General features: G+C 38.5%; 1 protein-coding gene across 9 annotated transcripts in view; it reads right to left on the minus strand.

Moving 5' to 3' along the window:
• Positions 1 to 12,696, minus strand: part of ptprdb (protein tyrosine phosphatase receptor type Db) — a 187,548-nt gene that overhangs the window by 147,407 nt on the left and 27,445 nt on the right. For all 9 annotated transcript variants that reach the window (XM_030147098.1, XM_030147117.1, XM_030147088.1 and 6 more), the window contains one exon: positions 10,496 to 10,521. The gene's annotated coding sequence lies outside the window, so the exon portion shown is untranslated. The remainder of the gene's footprint in view (positions 1 to 10,495; positions 10,522 to 12,696) is intronic.

The following is a 12,696-nucleotide window of genomic DNA, read 5'->3' on the forward strand; positions in this document are numbered from 1 at the left end:
TCCCTGGTATGAACAGTGCAATAATGAAACTGTTCATATGACATCTTTGTCACTATCCAAAAAAAACACAGAATCTCAGAATATGTAACTATTGTTCACTTCAAAACATTATCAGCAGGACTGTTCTTCTGTCGGTCCATTTTCAGTGTATGTGCAGTGATAGCTTTAAGTGTGTTTTTTTGGAAGTTTCCCATGGGTCACAAATCCTTCCCAAAGTCCTGCCCCTTAAACTGAGATCCCCAACACACTTCTTTCAAAGGTGAGATGAAAAACAGATAAAAAAAACATCCCAGACACTATCAGGCTCCGCACAGTGACACTCAAAAATCTCAGTGAAGGTAAAAACAAAAACAAAACAAAAAAAACCCTTTTATTTGTGCTAAAAAGTAGCAATCCTTAAATATATATATATAAAAGAGTATATTACAAGTAAAGTATTTCATTTAACAAAGGTTTTTAAATAAAATTACAAAAAACAACTTTAATGAAAACTACATTCAGTTTTTTGTTGATATTTATATACTTTAATGTAATAGTAAAAGTAGTTTGATGGAGATTTTCTTTCACTTTATTTTAATCTAATATTCTGTCTATTTTCTAAGACTGTAACTGTACAGTACATAACTGTACAGTAAATTTTGTATAACAAAGAAAACTAATCTTCAAAGAAAAAGGTGGCACTAAAAATGCTGTTTGATTCACCCTAGAAATGTAGTAAAGTAGTGGAAAAAGGACAATGAACAAAAAGTTCAATAACTCACAACTCTTTCAAATTTGATTACTTTAGGAAAAGTACTTAGTTACTCCCCACTACAGCTTAAAAAGATGAATGCACACAGATAAAGAAACAAAAACTCAAAGTTTCGAGTCAGGGCCAATGTGGCAGATGGGCCAGCAGTAGAGTAACATATGACTTTGTGCCCCCGAGTGAGTCTCCAGTAGCAGCACGCCAGCCAAACCTTAGCCACTAATGAGGCTCTACACACAGTCCCAACAGAGCCCACTCAAACACTCAAACACTAGGAACCAGACGCACACACAGAACGAGACAGAAAGATATAGACACATGTCCTCATGCAGACTCACACACAGACACACTTGGTCAGTGACAACCTTGGTTGCCAAAGCAAACAAACACTAAAGGGCACACTACACATGGCCTCAGTGTTTTGTAAAAACCTTGTAACTGCTATTGAATGTGGTCCTTCTTAAGTTGTAACTTCATTGGTTTGGCACTCATCTCTTGCTTGTTTTCACTTCTGATGTAAGTGTTTGTGATTTGGACAACAGCAGAAAAAATAACACAGCATAACTTTGACTGACTGGAGAGGTCATTTCATTTTATAAATAAGGAAAAAACTAAATGTGATGCTAAAAATTTTAAGTAATGCAAAATACACATTTATACATTGATTCATTCATTTTCTGAACTGCTTAATCCTCGAGAGGTTTGCGGGGGTGCTGGAGCCTGTCCCAGCTACCAATGGGAGTAGGTGGGGTACATCCTGAATGTGTCACCAGTTTATCACAGGGCTGGCATATACAAACAACCATTCACTCTCACATTCACTGCTATGGGCGAGTTAAATTGACCAGTTAATCGATCAGTGCATGTCTTTGATGGTGGGGGGAAGCTGGAGTGCCCACAAAGAACCCACATGGACATGGGATGAACATGCAAACTCCACTCAGAAAGGTGTCGGCCAGTCTTAGAACCTAGAGCCTTCTTGCTGTGAGATGACAGTGCTAAGGGTTTTATAAGATTATTATGTCAGGTATTCCAATTAAAGTCAGTTCCATAAATATTTGGGCAGTGACAAAATTATTACAAAATTTGTGTCACTAGTCACTTTTCCATTGGACATCTGCGCAAAACTTTACTGATATTTACTAAATGTTGAAAAAACAGAAGTGCGTGTTGTCGGTCTTTCCATTAAATCACAAATGCAAGCATTTGTTTATTTATTATTGCGAGATGACACGAGAAGTCATTCCATAAACATGGAGACGAATGTAAATATGGTGTTGATTTACAGATATATTCATTCTTATTATATATTACCCCTGTATCTTGTACTAAATTAAAAAATGACTGGGTTTCCTGGTGGGTCCAAACATACTGACACATGTTTCTTCTTCTTTGCTTGTTGTAACGTACATTAATATCTGTTTTTTTAATTCACCAGGGGCTCGTTTCTGGGTTAAATAGTGAATGCAGCCGTTTGTGCGCCCTTCAGTGCAAATAGTGAGCTAACGATGGGTCGGCGAATGCAGAGGCTTAACAGATGCAACATCCGTTTCCACGCCCGTTGCGTTCGCTAAACCATCGTTAGCTCACTATTTGTGTTGAAGGGTGCACTAAACAGGTGCGTTCACTATTTAACCCAGAACAACACCTCCGCTCCCGCTGTTTCCAGTCATCTGATCTGACAGCATTATGGTTAGAATGAAGAATAGTATAGGCTATCTGTGACCACGGACTTCCTCCCTTACCCTCACCTGTCTGGATGTCCTCCTCACCCTCATCTGACTAGATGGGCCACTTCAGTTGTCTGCATGTGCCCCCCCCCCCCCCCCTTTCTGTATTGAACTGATTTATTTACACATATATATCGTGCGTCCGGCTGGACGTCTAAGGATGACCCTAGTTATTCCGCAGGTGACTTTAACAGAACTCTAAATGGTTACTGTTGGTTGTAACCACGCAGAACAACAGGACAAACAGATTGTATAGAAAAACTGAACTCTGTTCTGTTCCTCTCATCCACGCGCTCATATCTCATTATACGTGCGCGCACACACCCTGGTATGTGTGGCACCAGTTCACTGGCTCTGCTCCCATACGGTTTTCATTCATTCATTCATTCATTCATTCATTCATCTCTCAAAGCCACGCACACTTTGTCCTGAACTAATCTATATTTATCCATAAATCGATACAGAGAATAAAATTCAATGAGCGGATCAGTCCTCACTCAGTAAATTCGTTTTTATCCGTGTAAAAAGGCCAATGGTAAAAATCTGATATCATTAAAGATATTGTCAAACTTGTGTTAAAAATCTTCTTTTTCAAATGTAAATAATATTTCAAAGGGAATACATGGCAGAAGTGAAGTGAAATGAAGCTTCAAGAATACATTCTCATTCTAATACGGACCTCCAAGGTCCACGTTAAATCAGCCCTGGAACGAGGAACTGGGTGAGCGCACACTTTTAACCAACTAGCCCAGAAATGGGATTGCGCATTTTGCATTACGTTGGGGTTAAGGTACGAACGCACAAATGCATTTTGCATTGCGTTGGTTGTTGCCAAACAAAGAGCGAGCCCAGAAATGGGATAGCGCAAAATGCGTTAAATGGACGCATTTTGTGTTGTGCTGGGCTTAATGATTTAACAAGCTAGTGCGGAAACGAGCCCCTGACTCTAGTTGAGAAAAAAAAGTCTTTCCATTGCAGTTTTGCATGATATACCATTTGTGCTACGCCTGAAAAACCACCTCTTGTCATTGGAAAAACTTTTAATCGAAAAATGAGACTTTTGGCAAAATTGTCATTTTTCCATTAGGTAAATTTTTATGTGCATGTTATATTTGCGCAATTTGAGGGTCAATGGAAACGCGACTACTGTCAAAATACTTATGGACCTGAGTGTATATACAACCTCACTACTTGGAAGAAGAAAGACATGCACCGATCTGCCATAACATTATAACCACAGACAGTAGAAGTGGTATTAATACTGATTATTTCATTACAACGGCCCCTTTCACTGGGTTGTATATGTTAGGCAGCAAGTGAACATTAGTCCTCAATGCTGATGTGTTGGAAGCAGCAAAATGAACAATGTAAGGAACTGAGTGACTTTGACCAGGTCCATATTGTAATGGACGTTATTATTATCTATCATTCATTACTACCTCTACAATAACGTAAATATATAACCCCTGCAACTCCTGTTTACATTACATCATCTGCACTAGATATACTGTGTATATATTGTTAATTACCTCCGCCAAGGAGGTTATGTTTTTGTCAGCATTGGTTTGTTTGTCTGTCTGTCTGTTTGTCTGTCTGTGTGTGCAAGATAACTCAAAAAGTTATGGACGGATTTGGATGAAATTTTCAGGAAATGTTGATACTGGCACAAGGAACAAATTATTAAATTTTGGTGGTGATTGGGGGTGGGGGGGCCCACCGATCTGCCTTGGCGGAGGTCTGCGCTCTACGAGTACTTTTCTAGAAAAGGCAGCACAGACCTCCGCCAAGGCAGATCGGTGGGCCCCCCCATGGGCCCCCCCCACCCCCGATCACCACCAAAATTTAATCATTTGTTCCGTTTGCCAGTATCAATATTTCCTGAAATTTTCATCCAAATCTGGGACACTGATCTGCCTTGGCAGAGGTCTGCGCTCTCCGAGTGCTTCTAGTTTTCCTACTTAGATCTTTTTAAATAAGTGCCCTGTTTTTATTCGTACTGTCCTGTTTTCAAGTCATGCTGCTCACATGTGCCTTAAATGGCCTCCTGGGGACAAATAAAGTTTTCTGAAAATGAATCATTTCACTGGGAATGGACAACAACATCTAAAGATGCTCTGACCTAGGGATTTAACCACCACAATTTCTGTTTTATCAAATTTCAGATCTATACACATGCCTGTTTTTGCTTTCTAACAATTCAACTTTGGGAGTGAAAGATTCACTTGCTGCCTATATTCTACCCATTGACAGGTTCCATTGGAATTAGATAATCAAAGGTAATACCTCTTCACCTGTCAGTTGTCATAATGTTTTGGCTGACTGGTGTAAATTAGATTCTTAAAGATTCAGTGTGTATTATTTAATTATAATATACACAACTAGCCAAGTCACAGATTGCGACCAGCTGATTACCCCCCTGCCTCATCCTCCCTTATGGGAGCTATGAGTAATTCACAGACTCTCTGGAGCCAGCATTTGGATTCTGGTCTGTTCTTTTTCACTATGGGGTTAAATCAGGATGGTTCACACCACTGACTGATGGGTTCCATGTTCAATTCCTTGGACTGGCAGAGGGTTGTTGGCTTGAGCAAGGCATTTAATCCCCAAATTGCTCCCAGGCGTCAGGGCTTTTTCACACTGGGTACCCGAGTATGTTGGACCCCAGAGTCCACTTAATTTTATTAATGTAATGCAAACGTTCCATGTGCAAGTACCATACCAGCTGAGAAGGTAGTCCTTCTCAGCTGCGTGGGTTCCAGTGAGGAATGCTGCCATGTGAAAGCAATCTGTACCGTAGAACAGAAGTGACCTAATCACCACTCCGACAATGGAAATGACCTAATCACCACAAGACCATAGACGGCGCTCCTGTTCTCTCCTGAAAAAGCGAATCCAAGCGGCATGGGCTCGCCTTATTAACTGAACCACTCGGTGATATATCGGAGACAACGAAGGTCGCACTTCTTCTCTTTGCCTCAAACAGGCTAACAGATAGAAAAGTACTGCCTGTGAACAGAACTGTTGCTCGGTTGATGACGTGAGGGTTTGTCACTTCCGCGTTTGTTTGATAGCTACAGAATCCCTTCCACACTACCACCTACTGTTTCGGCCCTGTATCACCCACTCATTCTTGGGCAAGGGTCGCGGTACGTGCTTTTGAACGCAACATCTGTGGGAAAAGTGTGAGCGTATCAAGGTACAGCACAGATCCGGATACTCAGTCTGATATTGCAAGCCCACTGCTCCTAGTCTGCAATGTGTGGTGTGTTCCTGCATGTTCCAATGATGGGTTAAGCAGAAGGTCACTTTCAGTGTGTGGTGCATGAGAAAATAAAGATTCTTCTTCTACTTCTAGAAATAAATAAATAACCTGAAGTGTAAATATACATCCATTTTAAATCTAATCCCATCCACTTCATTCTGAAAACAGTTACAAAGTCATAAAGTGACTGAGCAGATCAGTGGCTGAATGTGGTAGTGAGGATATGAGAAAGGAGCTGTTCTGAATGCAGTATTTAGAACATTTTTGCATGTTTTTCTTTCCATCAGACAGTCTTATCTCATGGGAAACTAAAGCCTCTTAAATCTACCAAAGATCCCAAACAAAAAGAATAATTCTGCCGCCTGTGTTGTTGTGTCACTGTAGTGTTTTAATGTGTTATTCCGTACTGAAACCGACAAAGTGACTCATCGAGGCAGTGGTTCTATGAGGCAAGTGTGTCTAGTATTTTCCAAATCAATAAAATAGCTTCAGTCTGACCTGTTTCTAAATGAGACTTTGCAGAATCTGACCGAAGAACAGATGGATTGATTATAAGTGGTCACACTGCTTTTTTTTTTTTTTTTAATACATATCATTTAACTAAAAATGTATTGGTAAAGGTATGACTGTATGTCAGGATGGAGATTTTCTAACAGAAGTGGCGAGTTGAACAGTAGGTGGCTGTAATACTTATTTCACATTTGCCAGTTTTTATGTGCATTATCACCAGCATTTATCTGTTTCATCACAACTGAGTCATATGATTAATTTACAGCAAGTTTTAGTGTTTACTATCACTGTAACTGTTTTAGAGTCCTTCAGACCTTCATCATATTATGTACAAATTTATTAAAGAAAAAATAAAATATGATACAACAGATAAATACTGGTCGCTGCCATCAGTTTCAATACTGATATTGGCTAATCCTAACCATATCAGTGGATATCAGCCGATACCAATGTTCAGTGCAATAACATTGAATCAATGAAAAGAAATACAGCAAATTTCTTACTTGCAGGTGATTTTCCAACAATGAAAATTAAATACCTACAGAATAAAGCCCCTAAACAGGAACAGGAATTGATAAGACTTTAGCGATACTGATTCCATTATCAATATCACTGACCAATTCTCATTGGATTAGGAAATAAAGGGAAATATGCACAAACATTTTTCCTTTGATTCAAACAAAAATCATAAAGGCTTATAAAGGAATATTTAAAGGAATGTGAGCGCTACCTGCCACAGCCTCTGAGCCTCGTTGTCATCTAAATGTAATTATAGGACATGGAGATTATCCATAACAATAGTGAAAGCAGGCTGACACACTGAAATGGTGCTAACGTCAACAGTATTGAACCCGAGGAAGTGTAATGTTACCGGCTGCAACAGAGGATGCCTTGGTGTAGGCTCCGCTTCCAGTGTCAGCTCCACCTTTGCTAAGCAACCAATCAAAGATGCTACATTCATACAATTTAATTGATGCTGTTTGTCTAAATGTTTCTGTATGTTGAAGGTATTTCCTTTCTTTATCGTGATGGAAGCTCTGCAACTGTTACAAATGGCCCTACTGTTGACTTTACTGGTGAAAAACATACATAAGAGCACTTCTGAATGAAGCTAAGGAAATGATGTGATGATACATTTGAGTTGATGACATCACAGAACAAAATAAACAGAATTATTAAGCAAGCAGGGGCTCATTTCTGCACTTGCTCATTAAATCGTTAATCCCAGTGCAACACAAAATGCATTAAATGGATGCATTTTGCATTATCCCATTTATAGGTGCACTCGTTCATTTGTTAATCCCAATGCAATGCAAAATGCGTTATCCAGTTTCTGGGCTACTTGGTTAAAAGTCTGCACTCGTTAAGTGCCGCGTTTCAGGGCTGATTTTAAGGAGGATGTCGGATGTCTGTGTTAGAATGAGGATATATTCTTGTAGCTTCATTTAACTCTATTTCTGTATGGTATTTCCCTTGATATATTATTTATGTTTGAAAAAGAAGATTTTTAATGAAAGTTTGATAATATCTTTGATGATATCAGATTTTTCCGGTGGACATTTGCACTGACAAAAACAAGTTTATCTTGTGGGGATTGATCCACTCACTGAATTTTATTCTACGCATCAATATATGGATATAGATGACCTTAGGACGTAGTACAACAGAGGACAGAGTGTGTGTGTGGCTTTGAGAGATGGGTGAGTGAATGACAGCAGTATGGGGGGTGGAGCCAGTGAAGAGGTGTGTGTGTGTGTAATGAGGTATGAGTGTGGTGAGTGAGTGGATGACAGAACGGACTGGAGCTAAGTTTTTCTATACATTGTTTTTGTCCTGTTGCTCGACGTGGTTACAGCCAACAGTAACCGTTTAGCGTTTTGTTATTATAGTCACCAGTGCAGAATAACTCTTGAGACGTCCAGCCAGATGTTACAATACGTGTGAATATAATAATTCTTCATTCTAACCATAGTTAGGACAGATTCATCAATTTAGAGGAGAGAAAAGTGTGTAATGTGTTTCCTTTGACATATAATGTATATTAGAAAAAAAAAAAGATTTTGAACACAATTTTGGTAATATTTTTGATAATAGTCATGTATCCAGAAAAAATGGAGGGGGGGGGCAGCAGCAATCAAAATCAACTTTGTGAATATTGTATTTTTTTCTAATCATACACTGATAAAATAAATACAAAATAAATACTTTTGAAACCAAAGCAAAGAGTTGGCTTTAATAAGGTTGTCCTCTGTTATGGTGAATTCCATCACATTCCAAATAATGTAAAATTAGAACACCATAATTTCCTTGAAATGGAAGCAGGAACCACGGGAGCGGAAGGGTTTGTTCAATAACAAAATGGCTGCGTTAACATTAATGAACGCAACCTGCCCAGACACAGATTTTGTGTTCGTTAAGCCTCTGTGTTCGCTAAACCATCGTTAGCTCACTAATTGCATTAAAGGGTACGCTAAAGTTGCATTTGCTAGTTAACCCAGAAATGAGCCCCTGACTAATGATCCCCACTAATTTAGCTACTGGGAACCGGTTCTTGTAGAACTTTCTCGATTCCCATCCCTACCCCTAAAGTTCACACACTGAACCTTTAAAGCTTGGTACATTGTGCTTTCAGTTTATTTATTTATCTATTTGTTCATTAATTTCCCAAGCTGAATTCTCTTGAGGGTTACAGGGGTGCTGGAGTCCATCACAGCTACAATTGGTGGAAGATGGGATACACCGGTGACAGTTCACAGGGCTTCCATATAAGGACGAACATTCACACCAATGGGTGATTTAGATCAATTCACCTATTAAGAAGTATGTCTTTGGACAGTGGGAGGAAGTCGGCATATCCCTTTATGTAATAAGTATTATTACAACTTTATTTATTTATTCATTCCTTCATTTTCCAAACTGCTTAATCCTCAAGAGGGTCAGGGGGCACCAGAGCCTTTCCCAGCTACCAACAGACGAAGGATGCGTTGGCAGTTTATCGCAGGACCAACATATAGAGATGAACAACCATTCACTGTCTGGATAGTTGGAAGAACATTATTTATTTATGTATTTATTTATTTGTTTATTTATTGCACATATACAGGGTGTCCCATAAGTCTCCATACATAGGAAAAATAAACGTTTCTTGACATAAACCATTTTTATTTATATAATATGCTCTATATGACTGTCATTTTGTCAGGAACACATTTCAATGCGTGTCCTCCACTGCTGAAGAACTATAAAGAAGAAATATAAAGAAATACATGTTAGAACCATATATGTATGGAATGTATTATGTCTCCTATGTATGGAGACTTATGGGACACCCTGCAGTTGTGCAGCACTACAATAAAAAAAAATATAGTCTTATCTCTTACACACAGCTGTCAAGTATGAAGTTTAAAAAACAAAATCAAATTAATTGATGCTAAGATAAGTTATTTATACCTACACCCATGACACTCTCTAAATACACCACCATCAAACGATTAAAAACGTACTGCCTACACACCACATGGTTTACTAATGTTCTACTCAGGCTGTTCAATGGCGCCAGATATTATCCTGTCATCCTGTACAACCTGAGGGTCAGGCCCAGTTGTATGGCATTGTAACACATTTAATTTTCTTTTTGAAAGTATTGTGAGTCTGCTGATGTTATTACAGAACACTGCAGCCTGAAAGTAATAAGTTTGAGATATACTAAAGCTCAAACCTGTAATCTATAAATAAACAATAACAGTGGCCCTGCCTTTTAAAAACTATGAAGCAGTTTTTCTTCTAACAGACTGAGTTATAACTAACAGTGGGTGACAGGCAAGACACTGTGCACAAAGATTTACAATACATTATTACTCTTTGTGTATAAAAGTAAGAATTACTACACAGCATTTATATTTTATTGATTAAATCACTGATGGAAGGGATGCAAATGTATCACACATGCTATTAAATCCCCATATAGAAAGCCCAGTTGGCTGCTGACTCAGTTCTGTGCATTTGTGATCACGGCTTTATCAGTGGCGTGCAGTGGGAGTGCTACCCAGAGTGTCTCTTTGTTATCTTAACACAATGTTATTGTGTTTCACTGGGCAGGATCCTGAGCCAAATAACTTTTGAGGACGCAGATTGTTTCGTGATACACACTCTGTGCCAAGTGCTGATGGCATGCTGTGTTTTATGGGTTGAAAATCAGAGGAAGAAAGTACAAGAGTAGGAATACATGAAATGAGACTCTCTTACCTTAAGAAGCACTTCAACACGTCAAACTGTAAAGTAAAGGAGCGAATAAGGGGGAAGACAGACGACAGGAAGGAGAAACAAGAGGGAAAAAGAGAAAAAAAAGATTGAAATTAGATTACCATAGGGTGTACAACTTTCAAAGACACTTCAGAGCACAGTGTGTGTGTGTTTGTGTGTGTGTGTGTGTGTGTGTGTGTGTGTGCTCTCAAGATGTTAAAAAAGTTGCAGGAATGGATTTCATTTGAGAAGTGGGGCTGTTGCACAAAATCCTTGTCTTAATAAACACAAATGAGGAAATATTTGCACTGATGCCATTATTTCACCAGCTACTCCACAACCATATAATTCTTTAATCATTTCTTTATAGACTTGGAAGACGTGAAATTACAACTGTCGTGAAAAATTAGCTCCTCCATATTATGCAGAAACGACTCTAACGCTTTATCACTAAATTGCTGCAAACCCAATAAATTATAGAAATTTTGAACAACAAATGATGATGCTATTTATCTGTATACATTTGTACCGCAGTACTTAGTGAGTTGAAGATGAAGTAGACTTCAAAGCAGGTGGGGTTTGACAGCTTGATGCAGAAGCAAAGTGCCTCAGCTACAGTTTAATTTAAAAAGCACAGCATCCGCTTTTAAATCTCCTTTTGAGGGGGCAGTTTTAGACAGTTTAAACAGAAAAATAAAGCAAAAAAAAAAAAAAAAAAAACTAAAAAAAATCTACAAATAGCTTCCTTGAGATTGCTGTGCCTCTGGAAGCTGTACAATATTTGTTGAGTCTCCTCCCTTTTCTGTGCTGTTCCAGACCCCAGTAGAACAGAGCTGGAAGTGGGGAGATATATACTGGTTTGTTGGGTGTAGTTTCTCTCTGTCTTCCCTTGCCAACCGCTGACCTACTCTACTTCACACTGCTGCTCTCCTCCGGCTTTGGCCTTGTAAAGATGAGATGCAAAGATACCCATGACAAACAATGAATTTTGCGTTCCCTGTCAGCCGTCTCCAGCGAAGACTATTTTGGTTTAAAAAAGAAAATCAGACTGGGGGTGGGGTGGGGAGGTTCAACTGCTCTAATTAAAAAAAAAAAAAAAATGTTATAAGCAGATGCTGCCTTCAAATGCTGTAAGAAATACTGTAAAGGTTGAGCTCACTTGAAAGACCATGTGTTCTTGCAGCACAAATTAGCTATAGCTTTCCACTTGGTTTCTGAAAAGGTCACAAAAATAGAATCCAAGGACGGCTGTGTTATTTAACTGTAAGAGCACTTGAATACACAGTGAGCTATAATTGTGCAACGACAAAAAACTGCAAGTACAACTTCACTGTAACTTTACAATAATAGTTTCAATGACAGTAACTTTCAAACCTTATGCTGTCACAGTATTGTTAATGCATAATACATCTTTTACATCAGGGTTAATTTTACTTTAATCAGTTACAGCTAAGACTGTTAGAATGTTACACAAAACAATTCAGAACAGCAGATCATTGATTTTTTATTTATTTATTTTTTTTAATGACAAAACCAAGAGCAAAAACAATGTCTCTAAAGGTAATCCAATACAGAAGTATCTTAAAATGTACTTTCATTAGTAGCTTTTCCATTGGATATCTGCGCAAAACTTTACAGATGAAGCTTAATGTCGGTTTTTCCATTAAATCACAAATGCGAGGATTTGTTTATTTATTATTGCGAGATGACACAAGAAGTCATTCCATAAACATGCCGACGAACGTAAATATGGTGTTGATTTACAGATATATTCATTATTATTATATATTACCCCTCTATCCCTGACTAAATTAAAAAGTGATTGCGTTTCCTGGTGTGTCCACACATACTGCGACATGTTTCTTCTTCTTCTTCTTCGCTTGTTTTCCGTTTTTTTAATTCACCTGACTCTAGTTGCCAATAAAGGTCTTTCCATTGCAGTTTTGTGTGGTATACCATTTGCGCTACGCCTGAAAAACCATCTCTTGCCAGCGCAAAAACTTTTAATCGAAAAATGAGACTTTTGGCAAAATTGTCGTTTTTCATTAGGTACATTTTTATGCGCAAGTTATATTTGCGCAATTTGAGGGTCAAAGGAAAAGCGACCACTGATGACCACAAGATGCAGATGGGTGCTTCTATGAAACTGGTCCTTAAAAACAGGACATGGGGGATAAAAATTCCAACCAGATGTAGACTAATGT

The sequence above is a fragment of the Sphaeramia orbicularis genome, chromosome 1 (genome assembly GCF_902148855.1).
Source record: "Sphaeramia orbicularis chromosome 1, fSphaOr1.1, whole genome shotgun sequence".
Lineage (NCBI taxonomy): Eukaryota > Metazoa > Chordata > Actinopteri > Kurtiformes > Apogonidae > Sphaeramia > Sphaeramia orbicularis.